General features: G+C 42.3%; 1 long non-coding RNA gene across 2 annotated transcripts in view; it reads right to left on the reverse strand.

Annotated features, from left to right (window-relative positions):
• The window catches only part of LOC308314376, a 171,890-nt gene extending 167,239 nt beyond the window's left edge, over window positions 1–4,651 (reverse strand). For both annotated transcript variants that reach the window (XR_013963969.1, XR_013963970.1), the window contains exons 1-2: window positions 4,559–4,651; window positions 356–546 (exon numbers count right to left, since the gene is read on the reverse strand). This is a non-coding gene — a long non-coding RNA (uncharacterized lncRNA). The remainder of the gene's footprint in view (window positions 1–355; window positions 547–4,558) is intronic.
• Between the last annotated feature and the right edge of the window lie 5,491 nt (window positions 4,652–10,142).

Consider the following 10,142-nt stretch of genomic DNA (forward strand, 5'->3'; position numbering starts at 1 on the left):
GTCAATCATTAAACGCCATTAACAATAAAGAGACAATATGACGTAATGAGGCACAAAATTACTTAAGTTTTCCCTTCATTGTCAATTGCGTTTAAAAAACAAACATTGAACTAAAGACAAACCCAAAAGGTGATGCCTATATAGGATGATAACAGCGTCCCTCACTTTACTTTTTTAATTTGTTTTGTATTACAAAAGGCGTGGTGTGGAAGAGGACAAAAATGTAAAAATGCTGATCTCAACACGCACGCACGCACACACACACACACACACACACACACACACACACACACACACACGACACGCACACGCGACACGCACACACACACGTATATATATAGTGACCTTGACAGACCCTGATATTGTACTCGTGTCGCATGGAAACACGCAGCGCCAGCAATGCAGGAGACACACACAATGGTATGCCAGTCATGGCCGACATTACACTGGGGCCGCATACGTCTAGTAAGGGCAGGCACTTTGGATGACCCATCTGTGATGATGTTTTGCAGGCACCGCAAGGACAGCAAAATAACATCATGCAACCTGCAAACACACACACACACACACACACACACACACACACACAAACACACACACACACACACACACACACACACACACACACACACACACACACACACACACACACACACCAGTGTTGATTTCGTAGACAAAAACTAAGGCGGAAAATGTCCATCGACTACCTTCGTTCACTGACGAAAACTACCTGGAAACTAAATAAAAACTAAGTTATGGTGTTTAAAACTATATAAGACTAAATATACTGACAATTTCGGCAAATAAAACTATGGACTAAAATGTCAGGAAGGGACTATAGTGGACAAGAGACCCAGTATGAGTAATTTCAGTCGACTAAATCAACTGTATATGTAGTCGACTAAAACTAGACTATAACACTAAAACATTCCGGGTGACTAAAATGTGACTACAACTAAAATGGAAGCTATTCAAGATACCAAAATCAACATTTGCTACTTACTTTACACCACTGATAATAGCCATGATGTATAATACATATATATATTGTGGCGTCTCGGTTCCGGGGACCGCACGCCACGGAATAGCCACCTCGCTCGGGGAGAGAGACAGCCAGGCAGAGTGAAGCGTTGCCAACGGCAACGAGGGCGGGTCCTGGAAAGGAAGGTATACATCCCTCCCAGCCCCGGCAGCCCGTCTCCTCCTCGTCTGTCTTAACGAGCCACCACCAGCTATGCGCGTCCACTCCACACCCAGGCAGGTTAAAAGGCTCTGTGTCCATGCTCACACTTCTCAGAGACTCTCCTGCATGAGACAGGCTGGCGTGCGGCACCCGGTAAGTCCATACTATTATTATTCCCTCTCCTAATATTCAAGTTAATGTGATGAAAGACTAATTGTGTGAATCTCTCAACCTCTCAGGCTCACCTATATACCCGTTCCGTGGTGGAAGTGACCAGCTGCAGGGCTCTGGGAATTAGGAGGCTCATACTGGCTGAGTCACTGGAGTGGTGGGACAAATTCCACATAGGCCTATATAGCTAGGCGGGAAATAGAGATGATAGTTCAGTTGGTGATAGAAGCATGAAATTTGGTACAGATGACCTTTATATGACCATAAGCGATAATCAACCTCGGGCCACGCAAAATTCCTCCATTTTCCAAGATGGCCGCCAGTTTGCAATTTTGACCTATACGTTTTCGACTACACCAATGTGCAGGGCCTATAAAACTTAGAATTTCCCCTAATTTTGGTATAAGATATGTCCTGGAGGTATTTCTACCAAGTGAGATAAAACAATAACATTACGTTCCAATATGGCGGCATATTTTTCAAAATGGCTGCTGAGAAATTGCATAAATGTACATCTGCTCATGGTTAATCCACAGTTGGTGATACAAGCATGAAATTTGGTACAGATGACCTTTATATGACCATAATCGATAATCAACCTCGGGCCACGCAAAATTCCTCCATTTTCCAAGATGGCCGCCAGTTTGCAATTGGACATATGGCGGGATATAGAGGTGATAGTTCAGTTGGTGATAGAAGCATGAAATTTGGTACAGATGACCTTTATATGACCATAAGTGATAATCAACCTCGGGCCACGCAAAATTCCTCCATTTTCCAAGATGGCCGCCAGTTTGCAATTGGACGCGGGAAATAGAGGTGATAGTTCAGTTGGTGATAGAAGCATGACATTTGGTACAGATGACCTTTATATGACCATAAGTGATAATCAACCTCGGGCCACGCAAAATTCCTCCATTTTCAAAGATGGCCGCCAGTTTGCAATTGGACCTATACGTTTTGGACTACACCAATGTGCGGGGCCTATAAAACTTGAAATTTCCCCTGTGATGAACATGATGCCATTTCTGCCTGTGTGTCCATTGCAATTTCGTAGGCCGAGGGTTTATCCTTTTACCACCAATGAAATAAAAAATACACTTTACAGTATGGGATACAACTGGGCTCAGATAATAACATGACTATCCTACCCCCAGTCCGATCATTCATCCAATGCTATTTAATTCCTGTGTGATCTGTACACCGTCCGAAAGACTAAAGCCCCGTCTTCCTTGGCTCGGCTCTCCCGCGCTGGCACATCCTGTCAATTCAGGTGCGGCTGTTTAAGTTTAATTTGGGGAACCTAAACAACATTTAGGAAACTAGAAAAAATATTAATTAATAGCTAAAACCCCATGCTGAGTCTCACAGCTATAGTGTCAACCAGTGTGCCCTGGTAGTGCAATGACACTATACAATATTTAAAAATTGTCAATTGGGCTGGGCAGATTTTGAAAACCTGTCAGCCATCTTGAAAAATTTAGGAATTCTACGTGGCCCAAGGTTGATTATGAATTAGGGTGGCATAAAAGTGATCTGTGACAAATGTTTATATCACCAACTTTGCATTAACCATGAACAGTACATTTATGCAATATACCGGCAGCCATATTTGAAAAAATGCCGCCATATTGGAACCCAATATATATTTTTTTAATTGTACTTGGTAGAAATACCTCCAGAACATATTCTCTTATATCAAATTGTGGGGAAATAAAATATTTATAGCCCCAGCAAGGTCATATAGTCCAAAACGTATTTACAGTTGCAGCCATTTTTAAAACTGGCGGGCCACCTTGAAAAAACTGGAATTCTGCGTGGCCCGAGGTTGATTATCGATTAGGGACATATTAAGGACATCTGTGCCAAAATTCATGCTTGTATCGCCAACTGTGGATTAACCATGAGCAGATGTACATTTATGCAATTTCTGGCGGCCATCTTGGAAAATGGAGGAATTTTGCGTGGCCCGAGGTTGATTATCACTTATGGTCATATAAAGGTCATCTGTACCAAATTTCATGCTTGTATCACCAACTGAACTATCACCTCTATTCCCGCCTAGCTGTCCAATTGCAAACTGGGGGCCATCTTGGAAAATGGAGGAATTTTGTGTGGCCCGAGGTTGATTATCACTTATGGTCATATAAAGGTAATCTGTACCAAATTTCATGCTTGTATCACCAACTGAACTATCACCTCTATTCCCGCCTAGCTGTCCAATTGCAAACTGGCGGCCATCTTGGAAAATGGAGGAATTTTGCGTGGCCCGAGGTTGATTATCGATTATGGTCATATAAAGGTCATCTGTGCCAAATTTCATGCTTGTATCGCCAACTGTGGATTAACCATGAGCAGATGTACATTTATGCAATTTCTGGCGGCCATCTTGGAAAATGGAGGAATTTTGCGTGGCCCGAGGTTGATTATCGATTATGGTCATATAAAGGTCATCTGTACCAAATTTCATGCTTGCATCACCAACTGAACTATCATCCCCATTCCCGCCTAGCTAATAGTCCAAAACGTACTATTTACAGTTGTAGCCATTTTTAAAACTGGCGGGCCACCTTGAAAATGTTTGAATTCTGCGTGGCCCGAGGTTGATTATCGATTAGTGACATATGAAGGACATCTGTGCCAAATTTCATGCTTCTATCACCAACTGAACTATCGTGCATTGAAAACAGCTATTTCCCGCCTAGCTTAATATACCAGTACCTCTATGTATGCAGAAGAGACCTGAACCTGAGTTGTGTGACCTATAGGCTCGGCTAAACAAAGAGCCCCTGAGTTTAAAAAACAAACAAAAAAACAGTATCTACTGGACAGACATTTAAGTTGTATTTCTGACTAACAAACAAATAAAAGTGCCGTTTTGTTTAGCACTCTGAACTTGGCCTCTGTGTGTTTTTGGTCCGGTGAAACAGCGCCCCCACAATATATATATATATCATAGCACCTGACAAAGCTCACAGCATTTTTCTCTTTAAAAAAAAATATATATATACCGGTGTATATATGCTATAGATAAGATTCAATTAGTGCTATCCAGAATAATTAGAAAGTATTTTGGTCGCTATATGGGGGAGCCCGGGGTCGAACAGGGAACCTTCGGGATTTATAATTATGGGGGAAAAAAACGACTATATATAATCACTGCTAATAAATATGAGGTGTTCTTGTTATTGATATTATACTGACAACTGCTGCAGTCGCCACAGCACCCCAGGAGATCTGCGGTCCAGTCCGTCTCTGGCACTACGATGGCCATGTTGGCAGCAAACGGGTCAAGCTGCAAAATGCAAAAACATAGATTTATTGTATTTGTTTGTTTATGATATGCAATTCACCAATAACGTAGCCTATTATAGGCTGTTGGTGACAGGTTAGACAGCTCGATGGGTTGCTACGTTATTATGGTCACGTGGTGTTGGGCGGCGTCAGAAGACTCCCCGTAGGCACACTGGAAGCGTCAGGAGGGTCAGAAGAAGCTGAAGCCCTTCTTCTTCATGGGGTTTTTAGACAGCTGGTAGGATGGAAAAGAAGCTCCACCTCCGCGCCCGGCTGACGCGACGGACAGCTTCACGGCCGCGCTCTCCTCCTTCTTTTCCATCCTACCAGCTGTCTAAAAACCCCACGAAGAAGAAGGGCTTCAGCTTCTTCTGACGCTCCTGACGCGTCCAGTGTGCCCACAGAGGTAAGTAAAGTCAGCTGTTCACCGGTGGCATTTCATGAATGGAATTAGGAGAGGGGGTGAACGACGGGGAAGTCCAACTTTGCTGACCGCTTTACAAACACATCCAAACGCTATAAGACAACACCATGCTGTATACGATTCTGCACAACGCACTTTGTTATGATGCTGCCAAATCAATTGTTTTATTAAGATACCTTTAATAAATGAATAAAACGCAGTACACTGAGACGTGAGTCCTTGGCATGCATGTAGCAGCGCGTCTGGCAGTATATTTCCCCGCTTTTAGCCTCAGGCTCTCGGTGGCCTAATAAGTTCGTCGCCATAGGCTATAGCCTATACATTATAATACGGTAGAAGTATCCGGATAGCACAACATGTTAAAGGACCTAAATTCCATTGCGATAACAAATAAAACATTTAAGCATAAAGGTATGGTATAGGACTATAGGACTGTTTCCATTTCTCTATTGGCACACACACCAAAAAGGGAACGCTTACGCGTTTTGGCCTTCATCAGAGGCTCATATAAATATGTTTTTATTTATTCCTATTTTTATAATTATGTTATATAAATGTATAATGTATATATTTTTTTCTGAGCATGTCATAGGCTTCATGTTCCATTCCATCTCGATCGAGCTGCCATAGTCATTTAAAAAAAAGGTTTAAATATATGTTTTCTTGTTTCAATGTTTTTTGAAAGAATTGTATACATTTTTAAAACAAACAAATTAATAAACACATTTTAGAAATACCATACCATACCAATACCATACCCTAATGAAATAGCCCATCTAAGCTAACTTCAAGAGGCTGGCCCTCAATCTATGTTTAAAGTTACAGAGTGAAGATGCGGAGTTGGCAATAAGTATGTGTGAATTCCAGAGTAAAGAACCTCTGACTTTTATGGAGAACTGGCTAAGAGGGAGGATGAATATTGTCAGATTGTCTAGTATTATAATCATGAACCTGAGAGTTGGTCTTAAAATATTATTTGAAAGTTGTAGGAAGCATATTTGGAAGGTAAGTGCATTTATATATGAAAGAACAGGATTGTACTATGTTAATGTCATAGATAGACAGTACATTTAGATTTTTAAACAAAGGAGCAGATGGAGCCAAATAGTGAGAAGAGGTAGCTATTCTTACAAATTTCTTTTGAATAATTAATAATTTGTGTAAATTGGATGGATAAGGCCTACTTGCCCAAACAGTATTGCAATAAATGAGATATGGATAAATCAAACTGTAATAGAGGGTTAAAAGGCAAGCCTGATGAACCAGGCCCCTAATTCTTCTGATGATACCAAATTATCTTGAAACTTTGTTGGGGCCAGTTGGTAAAGGGGCGAGCAGTGCTGTCACACACACACACACACACACACACACACACACACACACACACACACACACACGCACACACACACACGCAATGCAGTGCCTGCCTGTGCGTATATCATCGCATGCATGTCATCGCACCATGCGATATATATAATATATAATTATAATAATAATTATAATAATTAACCAAACGTCTGATGCGTGAATTAAATAAGATCAGCTGCAGCTAAAACAGTTTGTTAAAACCAAAGATGTTGATTACCTCGAATCCTCGATCTCAGCAGCAGAAGGAAGACAAGGAGGTGAGTAGAGATTGTTAAACTTGACCAGGTATAATGCGTCGCACTATAGTAGGCTAGCCTACCTGCTGCAACCTACTTTTATAGTGGCGGGCGGCACGCTTGATCCTAACAACCCCCCCCCCCGCCACACCACGCCAACCAAACAGAGCCTCCGGAATTTAAAGCCGCAATTCTGATGGGCGCATGGTGCGATGATATACGCACAGGCAGGCACTACATTGCGTGTGCGTGTGTGTGTGTGTGTGTGTGTGTGTGTGTGTGTGTGTGTGTGTGTGTGTGTGTGTGTGTGTGTGTGTGAGAGAGAGACATACAGTAGCACTGCTCGCGGGCTCGCCCCTTTACCAACTCGCCCGTGCGATAATGTATTTCCCTCCCTCTCTGAAATCTGAAATTATCTTGTAGCCTATTCATTTGATTGCATAGTAGTCGATCTCTATAGGCCACTCTGTACAATTTAGAAAGAACGTTCATGTCACCCAGACGGTGCAACTGCTTAATTAAGTTAATGTATGACCTTCTAGCAGTTAATTTCGTTTTATTAATCACATTTCTTCCATGTATAGCATAGGCGGACTTTGAACTTGAAGCCAGGGGGTGCGACTTTTTTTTAACCTTTATGTTATTATTTTAGCGTTTTTACAATGCCCTAACCCCTAAAAATGAGTTATTTAGGTAGTAGGCCTACAGCAGCTCACACACATACACACATGCACTACAGCCGTACAGCGAGTCATCATATCATGATAAGAGAGATGATTACAAACTACAGTCAGAAGCCATAAGTTAAGTTTGAAAAAAAAACCAGCAGTGCACCCCCCCTAAATCCGCCCATGTGTATAGCCCATGTTTTGTAATGGCATCATCATGCTATTATCATGCCAGAGTGAATATAGGCTACAATGAGTGAACTTAACAATGATAAATTAATATGATTATACCTTTTAAATAATCACAAACATGAATTATGTTTGTTATTTACAGCTATAGGTATAGAGTAGTGGGGCGAGATGGAAAAGGGGCGAGCGGACCTGTTACCCGAAGGTCTTATAGGACCGAAACGTTTAATTTTTGAGTGGTGCAACCACTCCAAGGAACGGGACCGTACCCAAGTTCCCTCAGCCTATACAAGGAACAAGGAACTGAAAAATTATAAAAATTATACTCTGGGAAATTGAAACAATAAATTCCCTTTAAGGACAGTTCCGTGAGTGCTGCGGTATTCTCTTGTTTAACAGGTTCTTCCCAGACCGTGCAGAGACATTAAGATGAATTGCAGTCGTCCCTGCTTCCTTGATTTAGATGGGTGGTGTGACAACGCCTACTGACTGGCAAACTGTCAAAAACTTCGGATGGCGATTATACAGACAAACGATACGGACTACCTAAAGTCTGCCTGTGGTGTTTTAACCGGATAGGTCTGCAGAGATCATGAGTACCAATTTCTGTGATATTTGGACAAAATCTGTAGGAGGATAGGAGCAGCAAGTGTGTTTTGGAGAAAATCCAAAATGGCGGAAAATCTATCCTGACGAAAATGGACGTGGCCTATATGGTGAGATGCGTCATGACCAGGGCCGAACGGATTACGCGGCCGCAGTGTTTTCCGATGAAAATTCAGCGGAATTTCCTAGGATTTTGAACACGTTCATGTTGTGTAGTTTACTTTACCCAGGCCAGCGTAATATTAACCAGTGGACGCATCCCGCCCTCCTCCCCTCATTCTGTGAGCTGGTCTGGAGGCAATATAACTTTATAGTAAGGGCATTTTATCAGGTATTTGACCAATCTGGGAACTAAATCGTTACCAAGAAATGTCTTCACCAATGTGTTTCTAAAGGTGTCTAATAACGTGTACTAAAAGTTTGAAATTCAACTCCCGGGGGAAATTGAGTTATTAGCATAATATGTGACCATACCCATAACATCCTATGAAAAGAAAAAAAGTCCAAATTTCCAAGTGGAAAACACTCCTTGGGAGGAAAACGGCCATAGCCAAGTGGATATGGCCTAATTTAGCCTGACTGATTTAGGACTGACTGACTGACTGACTGGCTGCCTGCCTCTCCAAGGCCCATGTACTGCTGAGAGGACTGACTGACTGACTGACTGACTGACCAACCAGGGAAACTCCCCCCTGTCAGGTGTAAAGGAGCAACTTGGACACTCAGGCACGAAGGAAACATGAGTTAAGTCCGTTGCTCTCCCCAGGTTGGCGGAGGGTGTGTAGAGCCCAGGATCACATTAGATGATTGACACAGGGGTGAAAAATGGGTTACAAAAATCGTGGGATAAAAAATATATGAAAAAAAAATAATCTTTGAATTATAATTTCAGAGCGAACGTTTTTAACTCAAATCTTTGCTTCATGCGGAGGTCCCTGGAACGACATATTTTCAGATGGGGGGGGGGTCGGCAGCCTGCAATTACAGATGATATTGGGGCTCCTTGAAGTTGAATTGTTTGAGAACCACTGAAACATGAGGGGTTTTTCAGAAAAACTGTCATGTTTTAGACGACATTTGTATAGAATCGAACTTAGGTCTAAATGGGTCTAAATCCTGCCAGGCCTTTCATTATAGTCACTCATCATGTATTGTGACTCTCGGGTATCATTTAACCCATTCTGACCTGAGATCAGATCCATACGAGGTTTCCACTGGACACACACTGGTCTGATGAACCCATTCTGACCCGAGATCAGATTCTAAAAATGTCAGTCGTTCTTCGAATTAAAAAAAAATAGCAGACCTATACAAGCTCGTATAGCGTGCCACTCGGTGGCGCGCTATGAGCTTGTAGATCTGCTATTTTTCATTTCATTTCATCATTCTTTCAGTAGCATGTGACATGATTCTGAATCCATTCCAAGCATTAGTTTTGCACAAAAAACACTCCTTGGGAGGAAAACGGCCATAGCCAAGTGGATATGGCCTAATTTAGCCTGACTGATTTAGGACTGACTGACTGACTGACTGGCTGCCTGCCTCTCCAAGGCCCATGTACTGCTGAGAGGACTGACTGACTGACTGACTGACTGGCTGCCTGCCTCTCCAAGATCATGTAATGCTGAGAGGAAGTTTGTGTTGGATTTTACAAAGGCTGTGGTTGAGGCAGATATTCCTCTTGAGGAAGCCCTCAAGCTGGCCCCTGGCTATCTGACTGGCTGACTGGCTGGCTGACTGACTATAACTGACTGGCTAACTGACTGGCTGACTGTAACTGACTGGCTAACTGACGGACTGGCTGGCTGGCTAATGGACTGACTAACTGACTGACTGGCTGGCTGGCTGACTGACTGACTGGCTGGCTTGTATGTTCACATTGGACCCATTGTACTTTCATTTCACATTTGTTATTTGAATTGTACTAAAGAATGTTCATGAAGGAGTGAATTATTATTGAATACAAATGGATGAAGTCGAAGATTTGACTAATAGATCTTTAT

Source organism: Protomyctophum bolini (assembly GCF_963924005.1).
Source record: "Protomyctophum bolini genome assembly, chromosome: 4".
Classification (NCBI taxonomy): domain Eukaryota; kingdom Metazoa; phylum Chordata; class Actinopteri; order Myctophiformes; family Myctophidae; genus Protomyctophum; species Protomyctophum bolini.